This window comes from Hemibagrus wyckioides, linkage group LG16 (assembly GCF_019097595.1).
Source record: "Hemibagrus wyckioides isolate EC202008001 linkage group LG16, SWU_Hwy_1.0, whole genome shotgun sequence".
NCBI lineage: Eukaryota > Metazoa > Chordata > Actinopteri > Siluriformes > Bagridae > Hemibagrus > Hemibagrus wyckioides.
Window position 1 is genome coordinate 12,976,886 of NC_080725.1, and position 12,175 is coordinate 12,989,060.

The following is a 12,175-nucleotide window of genomic DNA, read 5'->3' on the forward strand; positions in this document are numbered from 1 at the left end:
CTTTTATAAGCCATCTATCATTTCCACAGTTCTGAAAAAGATACTGATTCTAATTACAGTGTCTTTGGGGCGAATTCTGCTCCTGGGGTCGATAATAACGATAACCTTCAGCTTCTAATGGCTCATTTAACAGCCTCGCCTGAGACAATGATGGAGACGGGGGATTCCCTGAGAGGAAAAAGGTGAAAGGAAGTCGGCGAGGGTGCGTTTAAAACAGTCCTGGAACACAGCCCAGAATTTTCAGCCGGAACGAGAAAACAAATCAGGCCCAATGCAAAAAACCTTACAACAGAAGCTCTGGATTCATAACCGTATAGCTGCAAGAGTTTAACTGCTCAAATGAATCTCCTCCATATCCACAAAGACTGTGATATAATTAAGTGATGATCTCATTAAAGAAAATTCACAAATTGCTCGGCATTAAAACTTTCTGATTTAATTAAAAGTTCACGTCACTGAAGAACAGGCAGTAAATGAGAAGCCAGACTATAGCATGTCACGACTATTATTCCTCTGAAGTCCCTGCGGAAGTGCTTGATATTAGTGCTGTCCTTCCAAAAATGTCACCAGATGCATCTCTGTTTGGGATGTAAGCAGCAGATGTTGCGCTCGTTTCTGAGGTGGTTCTGGGAGAAAAGGGTAAATTGCGGTAATTAAGCAGCCATCACTGGCAATGTCCCTTATTGATGACCTCATCATGCATTGGTGCCTTCTCACGCTGACAGGAGGTCACAGCAGGCGCTCATTAGCATGGTAAATACTCTCTCTCTCTCTCTCTCTCTCACACACACACACACACAGGCAGCCAGTGTAAAGGTCTCACTTAGTCACTTCCTGTCATTAGCCCAGATTAAAGGGCTGCGAGATCCAGCGCTGTCATTAGAGTCCCACATTTTCCCGATCGGCAGCACACCGAGATCACGACGCTGCAGTCAACGAAGTATCTACATGCCTAAAATGATTTTGATCACTTAAGGGTTTCATTAGTTGTCCCTCTTAAAGAATGCTGAAAATCTTTAGTCGGCATTTTATTAATCCTGCAACAGAGAAAAATGCTCCTCCAGAGTTCTTTGGATAATTAAGGATTCTAACCTGTTCATGTTTTGTTATTAACAAGTTTTACAGCTAATAATGATGAGTGATATGCCCTATCTGAAATACCCCTTAAGGCTTCTACCCCTTAAGGGTCCATTGCTGTGTTGCTTGATAGCTTGACCCTCTGTGATGACCTTTGACCTTTCAGCGAGTCATAAATTAGGACAATATCAGTAATCAATGTGCGTTTCTCTAAGCTGTATCCATGAGCATGTCCCAGTCTGAATAGTGTTTTTTTTTTTTTTTTGCCCATTAAATAAAAACCCGGCACAGACAGACCGATGTGTTAACTGCAGCTTGACATCTTTGTAGAACGATGAATTATTCATCTTGTGGCAGCTGAAATCTCCGTCGTCTTGGGAACTTCAAAATGGCTGGAAGAACTTTCTCCACTGGTAGCTTTCTCTCTCTCCCCCGCCGCTTAAATGTGTATAAGCGACACATGCGATGTACCAGAGGAATTCATTTCCTCATGATTAATGTACGTGTGTTTATTTTAATTACTTCCTCTCTTTGCTGTATCCACATTTTCTTCCAGCAGATTCTAATTCGATGCATTTTAGGACTTACACTTCCGCCATGACAAAAAAAAAAATCCCCAGCTACCATATGGGGCTTAAGAGATAAACAAAATCCAGTCAACTCAATTCTTACTTTCAACAGCTCAAACCTTTCACATACAATACTGCACGTCTGAATTGGAACAAAAAAAACAGACACTTGCTTCGAGCACAATTATAAGACTTGTTAATAATAGAATAATGAATTGGCCCACGTAGCTGACAGGATGAGAATATTAATGAATCATTAGAGCGCCTGAGGTTCTGAATAGCTGAGAATGGCTTTGCTTTTCTGGAGCTCTTCAGGTGTGACTCAGCTCCCTCCTGCACATGACACAATATCCATCACCATCTGTTTCTCACATCTCTAATAAATAGGCTTTATGGAGTACAAAATTAGCCACACGACCCAAAGGATGGCTTTATTTGGGCGAGCGAAGTGACAATGCAGAGGAAATCAGATAATAATGATAGCGTGTATAAAATAAGACGCTGTTGGATTTACCCAGAATGTACTTTCCAATTATGCCGACAAATCAATCGGGATGAAAACAAACATGGTGGATGTCAGATTCCAAAACCAAATAATGGCTTGTGACCAAAACACGCTTGTGACCAAAATATTTGGTGACTTCCGCTTAGCTCGGCTCTCGCTGGTTATCTCATGACCTCTAGTTCCTGTTTCCCAGCCAGTTAACCATTTTACCAGTACACTGAGGAATGGGAATGGGTTTATGGGACATTTTCAATCAGTATAAATATATGAATGATTTTCTGGCTGTGAGTCTGATATAAAATGAGTAAGGACTGTTGGCTTTCAGTGTGTTTTAGACGTCTGTTGGATAACCTTACACAGAATTTTAGTGGTTGAAGGTAAAATTTTAGCTGCTTTGTAGAACAAGCACTTAGAACACCTTAGAGAGCAGAAATGGGTTTCATATCAGCAAAACTGAACTGCTGGTCATCCCTGGTGATTCATCCCCAGCCCAGGATCTTGCGTTATCTCTGAACAACTATATGATCTTCCCTTTGGCCACTGCTTGCAACCTTGGGGTTACCATGAACAATCAGCTGTCCTTTTCCTCCCATGTTACTAATGTCACATGTTACTTCTGTATAACATCAGAAAGATTCGACCGTTTCTATCCACACAGACTACTCAGGTTGTCATTTCGAGGCTGGACTACTGCAACCCTCCTCTGAATGCAATTCATCCACTACAAATGATCCAAAATGCAGCTGTGTGACTTTCACGCTGCCCAAGTTCTCCACACCACCCCACTGCTGCGTTCCCTCCACTTGCTTCCTGTAGCTGCACGCATCAGATTCAAAAACCTGACGCTTGCCTACAAAGCCAAGAATGGACCAGCACCATTTTACCTCTAAGCTCTTATTACTGATCACACTGCACCTTGCTCCCTCAGATCCACTAGCACTGCCCGACTGGTCCCACCATCTCTCAGGGTGAGGTAGGTATACATCTAGGCTCTTCTCTGTTCTGGCACCGAGGTGGTGGAATGAACTTCCTCTAGATGTCCGTACAGCCGAGTCACTGACTGTCTTCAAACGATGGATGAAGACCTACCACTTCGAGAAGCACTTAAACTAGCTCTTATTTTTCCTTGTATGTTTTATGTATTGTTGTACGTTGCATGTACAAAAAAAATTAGGCTGATGGCATCCTAAGTCTGTGACCTACTGGACCAGTGTTAATGTATTAATCGATAGAGACTTCAAAGCACTCTTGTACATCGCTCTGGATAAGAGCGTGTGCCAAATGCCAGAAATGTAATCTAAGTGTAAATTTATGTTGAAGATACAAACATTTGCATGAATAAGTGTATATATTCCACCTAGAAGGCTAGATAAAAACAAAAATACTATTAAAATAATACAAAGTCCTGAGTGTCTACTTTCATATGAGCTTCATATAAAGCACCACTGTGGAGCGGGACATGACAAAGACGTTCAATGCTCAACATGGACACAACCAAACAGGAACAAATTTCATTTTTTGTCCTCTAGGGGAAAAGATCATCAGATTGCAGGATGCTAAACGTTGAATATTTTCTTCTTATTAATGTAATTTTATTGACTGATAAATGTCCAGAACATCCCTGCTGCAATACACCAAGGATATGACAAGTTCAATACCAAATACAGTTTATTCAAAACCCAGTGTCCTAGACAACATGCTCTCGGGTTGTGTGTGATAACAAACGGCATGGGAAAATTCCCAGGAAAAAGCTGTGCAACACAGAGGTTTATTATGCCCCAGCCGTATGTTAATGCAGGTAGGTGTGACAGTTTGTTTACATGCACATCCTTCACTCTCTCTCTCTCTCTCGAGTGCACATGCCCTCTCTGACTCTCACTTAGACATGCTCAGTCTCATGACTGTTTGTAATTATTGCTTCACAAATTCGGATTAAATGTAGTTAGGTTATTGTGTGTATGTAAACATAGCTTGAGAGCTCTTTAGGTGTCTCTCGGCTCTCTGTGTAGCACCTTATCTGCTCATATTTGCTTCCCAAATCTTTAATGAAGACAAATTTTTTTAATTAAAAGGGCTTATCATCCCAGTGAAAGGTAAGCTATGTTTAGAAACCACCAATAACTCTCACAACCTCTTAGGGAAAAGTAAAAGGGGTGTGTGTGTGTGTTCCGTCATTTTGATGGGCTGAACAAAAGAAGCCCTGCTTTTGTGCTGCTATCTCTCCAGGACATGGCTTCCTGTTCTGGGCTCACACCTTGAGAACAAATGTCCCTGTCTGGGTGAGATAACGTTGACCATCTGCCCTGAACAAACATATGGCCTGATTTGTTAGTGAGATGAGAGCAATTTGCATTGGGTGAGAATATTCAGGTGTTGTACTAGGTTACAAATCATCTTCCTTAAGACATAGAACTCAAGAAGGGTTCTCTGGAAAACAGACTACGAAAGACAGAAGACTTGACTCAGAATTCCTACTTGGGAACTCCAGAAGGTCTCTTCAACCCTGAGTTCAGCAAGAAATCCAAGATGGCTGCTCACAGCATGAACAGCAAAAAAGCAGCACTATTATTATGAGCTCTGTCTTCTCATGTCTGAGGTAGTTTGAACACAGAGTAAAACCAGAAATGTGATATTCAGACATTACGTTGTTGTCGCTAACATTTCCGATTACGTGAAGCTTGTGGCAGACTGCGTGCATGACACCATCAGGGCTTTAATCTAAAATGTAACTAAATACGTCAATTTATGTTTATATTATGCTCTAGAATCTGATTGGTCAGAAGGTGTTGATTGATAGAAACATACATGTTTCGATACATCACGCAGAACATGCATAGGGGAAGAGATTTAAACACAAAACGGTGTATAATCATTAATATGGTGAAGTTTTTTTAATGAGAGCAGAAGGAGTCTCTAGCGTCAGCACTAATGATAGACAACTAGGTAGTGATCCATTATATGATTTGATCGTGATGTAAGAATTTCTTTGGAAAGTGTAAATTTCAAGATCATAGCCAGTCATTTCTGTAAACTCGCCCCTCATAACAGGCCTGGTGTTCAGAGAGGCATCGCATGTGTGTGTGTGTGTGTGTGTGTGTGTTCAGCAGCTGTGTGCTCTGTCTGCGCTTGTGTACGGTTAGCTGTTCCAGCTCGTTTCCATGACACTGGCCTCTCGACGAGCTTTTACAAATTCACAAAAGCGGCGGCATTTCAGCCCGCGTTTCAGGCGGATCTGCTTTCAGAGCCTCTTTATGCTTGCGTTTTCAGACAGGTTCAGCTGCGCTCCTGTACCACAGTCCTCTCTCTGGGCCAAGTGTCCGTTTACATTTATTCACTGGGCAGGTGCTTTTTTATCTAACGAGACTCACAAGTCAAGCAGAATCCAATCCAAGTGTCGGGATGGATCACTGTCACTTCTTAAACAAGTATATAAGATCGAGTTTCCTGCTGCTGAGGAACTGAGATGAAGAATCGTGAGAAGTGTGATTACTGTTTTAGTTGTTGGCCTGTTTGAGGAACTCCTGGTAAGATTTTTACATAGAGAGAAGGAAATAAAATCCTAGCTGACAGAGAGAAAAAAAAAAACCCTCTTTTTTGGTCTTTTTATTGCTAATGTGAAAATAAAATATAAAAATGTTAAAAAAAAATAGATCTAACCAAAGCCAATCATACTAAAAAAAATATTTGTGATGCGTGTGATTTTGAGTTGGAAAACATTTTTATTCATATTTACTTCCCAAATGTGCAAAAACAGGAAGTAAATACAAATGTAACAATGAGACAAAAATTCAGACTGGTACTTTTTTTCCTCCTTGGACCAGTAACAACACATTTGAGGTTTCAGCCAGATAAAGTCACTGCTACCAAAACCAAACCTTCCTGTATCCTTTCTGCTTCCAGCAGGTTAATTTGATTCACGATTGTTCACTGCTATAGCTGAGGGTTCAATTTAAGTTTCTCAAAACCTATAAATGCTATAGATAAACCGCCTACATGGAGCTAAGGATATTTCAGGTATTTCTGTATTTTTAAAAGAGCTAAACAAAGTGGAAATCTGATGGAAAGTTGATTCAGGTTTTGACATGTTGCCATTGTGAACCTTTCTTGTCGACGTTCTGCATGTGGCTCAGCAAAGGGACTCATTGTTTGGAGCTTGCGGGAAGCAATGTGCCCTTGGGACAGATCTTGACAATCTGGCTGACGACCGAGGGCCAGAGAAGCTAATCGGGCTTTCTACAGGACACAACAGAGTTCAGCAAGGGTCAAGAGATATCACAAGGATGACGACAGGTTTTGGACCACCAGTATCTCACCAGGAAATAGGATCTGCTTGGAATTGCTGGAAACGGACACTGAAACACGATACTTGTCTCGGAAGACGTTCTCTCAGGAGACGCTTCTGTCCTTCCCATTAAAACGATCACCGACTTCTTTAGGAAGATGAAATGAAGGAATGGCTGCTGACTGCACCCAGGGGTTAAAGGAAGAAATCTAGGCCGTTGTGTAGGAGTGTGTTTACATGGAAAAAAAATCCTCACAGTGGCTGCCTTTTCATCTTGGAGATTTAAGCCTTATCTTAAACGTAGAAGCTTTTATGATAAACGTTTGTTATCGACATGCACTAGAAAACAAGCTCTCTGACTCAAACCAGGAGATTTGCAATGAAATTGTCTGGGTCAAGACAAAGACAAACCAACCAAAAAAACCCACAAAACTTGAAATAGTTTGATCAAAAATAAACAGACAGACAATTACATAAAAATAATGTCATGAAGCAAAGATATTCATAAAAAAAAACTCGGTGGTAATTAAATAATTTCACATCTTATATAATATAGTGAAAATACCGCTGGGCCTTTTTTATACCATCATTACCTAAGATTCAGCTTGAGAAAAAACCTTTACACACAATCACACACTGCCAGCAAGTCGAACTAGCAAGACTTTATTAGCTGGGATCATCCATTAGCTATAAGAATCTCAGAGCATTTATTAATATCCGCACTATAATTTTAAATAATGGAGTTGCTTTCTATTCCTGTGCTCATGAATAATTACAGGCAGCCGGAAATAACTGACATGACAAATAACACCTTATATAACATACCACTGTGCTATAAAGTTCTCTGTTCTGATTGGACAGCAGTGCAGCTGCATATAACCCTGCTGCAAAGGATCCATCATTGTTTCTATAGCAATGATTCGTATAGCGGCCGTTCCACGAATTACTTCATGTGAGGAATTAAATGTTATATAATATATACAGCGCAGATCCAAACATAACAACTTACAGGGTTTTATTCCTTACAAAATAAAAAACGTACAATTTTTATACTTGTTTTTAGCAGGACGTGTTCATTTAGAAGTTCACAAATTAATTGACTTGCGGGAAGGAAGTGGTCGGGTTACATAGCTGTGATTATAAAGGACAAAAGACTTAGCGTCAGAGCAAACAGCCTTGTGGTGGAGTGTTTATGAAGCATGAGAAGCTGCTGGGAAGAAAATTGGCTGGACCCAATGATCAAATCCTTTAGATGTGACTACAAAAGGAATAGTTTGACAAACTTCCCTAGAGGGAGGGAGTAAAATGCTTCCCATATCATCCTACCCCCCAAAACCAATCATCAGTCTGTTAAGAAAAAGCAAGGGTGTATCCAATGGCATGCTCTCTGGTGGTCTGTTCCCAAGGCATCGTAAACATGGTATACTGTGCACCTAATCCTTTGTTATGACACTCCGCAAACCCACCTGCTCTGCATGTGAAAGAAAAAAAAGCCTAAAAGACCTCCAACACTGTCAGTTACTCTAAAAGCTCATAATTATAATTACTCACCTGCACTGCAGGAATGTAATATTTTGTAGAGAAATACCGAAACAGCAGCAGTGGGTGGGACTAGCTGCCATTTTTAAAGATCACCAGCTCCAAAAGTTAGCACATAATTACGATATTTAAAGTGCGCTTTTCTAGGCAACAGTTGTCTATTGTTTCTTTTCGTATTTGCATGTAAATATGTCAGGTTTACGCAAATGGCTCATTTTCATCTACTTTCTCTGTGCATGTTGATGTGTAATAGGACAACCAGCATTAAAGTGACATGGTTACACAGCACACAAAACAAAACAATACCTTCCAATACACAGAGGGAAAAAAAGACAAATATATATATATATATATATATATATATATATATATATATATATATATAAATTTTTAATAGACTGATGTGATCATATGATATTTTACAAACATTTACATCACAATATGCTTTTCTGATAGTCAGCACTTGTTTCTCACAATGACACACTCTTGGTTATAAGATTTCCTCTAATTTTTCTCATTAAATCATATACTTTTGTGCACGTTAACACAAAAACAGAATCACAACCATAACTTCCAGACTTTATTAGTAAACCTAAACACCCTGATATGATACATCTAGGTTGTTGTGTCATGTTCAAGTATCATGATTTATTTTCATCCTGTAATCCCAATCCTGTGAGCAAACCTCCAACGGGCTCATTATTCAGACATCTGTGTCCGAGCTTTGAAAGCTGCCTGATAAAAGCATATCACATCCTTCCAGCTGAAAGTACCCTCACTTACACAACACTAGTGTCTCGCGCTTTTCTTCCTGCTCTGTGGGAAACTTCCCGAGGCGTCGCCACAGCATTTCCTACAACAACTGTCTGGAGGTCAGACTTCGTTTTTGTCCTACAAAACCCTGCTGAATATATGACCCTCAGTATTAAATCTAATAACAAGGATCAGAGCGCATCTAATGCATTATAAATTAATTCCTAGGGTGCAGCCATGTGATATATTGATGATCTCCTACCCTTCAGTTAAAAGGTACACACAGTGTGGCATGATGATATTCGTTAGTCATTGATAGGACAAAACCTGGAATTGTTGCCAAATTGCTGTGGTATAAAAGCAACAAAACGCTCTGAGAAGAGAAGACCACTGACTTCAGGGGTGGTCAGTGCACCGTCGCTGATTATTTTCCTCTAACAGAACAACATGTGAGCAAATACAGGAGTCAGCAATCTTGGACAAATTACATTCATGATTTCGTTCAGATGACTGAACATAAAAACATGTTATCTCATCTGTTCACAGAATGATTTTTTTTTTCATTCACGTTAGCTAAAAGTGTAAACATAAAGCAGCACTGTAGGTGAAAAATATAGTTATATAATTATATAATTAATAGGTAACTGTCATTGTAATTAGACCTTTTTTCATGATTAGGTCTCCAACGTTTAGGTTCAATGATCCCTGCCCATGTCCATGAAGCTCCGCCCACTGATCTCATGCTACCTTCATGCTACCTTAAGAGTCAAGTCTTAATTTAATGCTATTTACCTATCTGCTCATATAAGGCTATTTAAACTTCATGTTTAAAGGTAGTGGCTACTGGTTCTGTTCTACTATGGTGAATTTCAACAACATTTTGGCCTGAAATTGTGAAAACAACAGCAATAATGACAGACAACAAACCAGCCAGCTAACATCGATAAATACATCCTCAAAACAGTGATTAGTATGGTCAGTGTTATAGATTTAACCCAGCACAGTGTCTGTGTCTGTATATTAACTGATCCACGAAAGTCAATACTGCTATTTTATTTAACTTCTTTAAAAAAAATAAAGAAAGAAAGATCGTGAGCGTGAGCAGCCATGTTGATTTGACGTCACTTCGTACCTGGACAGCTAATTTAATCTGACTACCTGAAATTACAAGTTCACCTCGAATGCAGCTTTAGTTGGTTCATATAATGTCTATAAAATGACTCAAATTACAATCATATTACAAAAAAATACATATTACATGGTACAAATGTTCTCGGTACAACTAAGGAGCAAATAATCGATTACTACACCTTTAAATAGTGTGAGGAAACGTGACATGTTGGTAAAGTGAATAATACAAAAACAAACAAACAAACAAACAAACAAAACAACCCCAAATGCACATTTCTAAACTGAATACAAATCTGAGAAAGGGACGAGTTAGGAGTTAATTCGAATCTAAATGTAAACACTCACCTCTACAGCTGCTTTAATCCTCCTCTCTCCACAAGGTGAACGGCGCAGGTAAGTTTGCTTTTAGTTTACACTTCTCCTCTAACGGGGTTCATCTTCAGCCAAAAAAATGTAACTCACTACTTACTAGTGTCCTTCTGTGTGGTGGAAAAGAAAACAGAAGAAATGCAGAATGACACTTATATCCGTGTTTCTTCCAACCGACTCGTTTGCTGTGCTGAGACTCTCTCTCTCTCTCTCTCTCAAGCTTCTTATAAGTCGGTTGAATATCTAACACATAAAACTACAACGCTGTTTTAAACACACATTTCGTGTTCGTTCTTTTAATAACAAAAAACATTAAAACCCGATGCTTTTTAACGTGTATTTCCAGCTGGAGGGATAAAAGGTGTGATTCAGCTCGGCGAGCGCTCTATCTGGAAACACGTGGGCGTGGCGTTTGGTGATAAGGGCAGGGTGTGTGGCAACATGGGCGTGGTTTGTGGCCGTAAGGGGCGGGGTTCATAACCGCCCAGTGAGTGGGAGGCTTCACTGCGTTGCCACAGGTATGCTTCGAGTTTCCTCCCGTTAACTTCAATATTAAATCCTCCATCGACATATTTTCATATGTTTAACATTTAACTTTTTTTGCCTCTTAATAAACATTAAGGCATTTTAAAGCAAAGCGTTCTGTTATTTAATAAAGAAATATTGTGACATGGTGACACTATGTATCTGTTTAACATGTTGGGAAGGAGTCTCCAGTGTTAGCACTTTGTAACAGTCATTTTTCCACTTCAAGACTTTCTAGTATCTTTGTAATTATATTCCTTGTTAAACTGGAAAGATAAATAAAAAGAGGGACCTACCGTTTACAGCTGCTATAACTTATGTGGGAACCTCACACTTCACATCATTAAATGTAAGTAAATGTAGCCATGTTTTAAGATGAGTAAATGCTTCTGGGTGTGATGGGAAAAATAACAGAAAAATGGTAAAATAAATAATGTTGGGGTTGTAACAGTGACTCTGTTTCACATTGTGCCACATCACACAACCCCATTGTTGAGCATGTGACAAAAAGAAACCCAAAATCAAAAGTTTAAACATTTCTCTCCCATATTCTGTCCTTTACGTTGCTTGAGAAATTTCCAAATGAACACCATGCACCAATATCTAGCAATTTCTCAGATTTTTATTCTTTGCACTGAGGTTTTAGTTTATAGTGAAACAGCTACTCAGAAATTGAATTAGACTACAGCCAAAGTAGTGCACTACATATCGAAAGCACCTAATTTGGAACAGAGACACTAACACCACATACTGTGTATGTAGTTTGAAAAGTATTAATGTTAGGAATATCTGTATCACAGACGGTGAGATCTCTCTGTCTCAGGTGCGTAATCTATTCTAGGATTTCAGTTAGAGATTAACCCCTGACCTGGAAGACTGTTAGGCCTCTGTCACTTCGTCCTTCTAATCTCTCACAACCTATAAAAGAAAGAACACACTGTCCATCTACAGACATGGCACCCAGAGCCTGAGACAGTGACTATGTGTGTGTATATATGTGTGTAGAATGATTTGCCACGGATCATTTGCAAAGCAAGAGTTCATGTCCTTGATGTAAATGATGGGTGCTGATTCACCTCATTACATTAAGAGTTCAATTAGACTGCACACCCTTGCTAATGTAGGTAGGTAATGCTTCATACAAAAATAGAAATGTGTGGTTCAAAGAGTAAAAAAACATAATTGCAGAGAGATCACTACAGAGCTTAAATGTACCACAACTCAGTGAACATTACCAGGGAAACCAGCCCTGCTGAAGAAATTGCAAGGAAACAGAAGCACAGCTTGGAACCTTCAAGATATGTGAGACTGAATGGCTCCAAATTCCTATATATAGAGCCATGGTTATCCCAGGGGGTTGTGGTGTATTGTGTTTTAAAATCTTGCGACAGTGGTAATTACTATAACTAGTGTCAAAATGGTAAT

At 39.5% G+C, this 12,175-nt stretch overlaps 1 protein-coding gene across 4 annotated transcripts in view; it reads right to left on the bottom strand.

Moving 5' to 3' along the window:
* gdpd5a (glycerophosphodiester phosphodiesterase domain containing 5a) overlaps positions 1-10,633 on the bottom strand; it is a 32,571-nt gene extending 21,938 nt beyond the window's left edge. Inside the window, exon 1 of one of the 4 annotated variants that reach the window (XM_058412344.1) lies at positions 10,202-10,633. The gene's annotated coding sequence lies outside the window, so the exon portion shown is untranslated. The remainder of the gene's footprint in view (positions 1-10,201) is intronic. The other 3 variants (XM_058412346.1, XM_058412345.1, XM_058412347.1) reach the window with 3 other exon arrangements.
* Between the last annotated feature and the right edge of the window lie 1,542 nt (positions 10,634-12,175).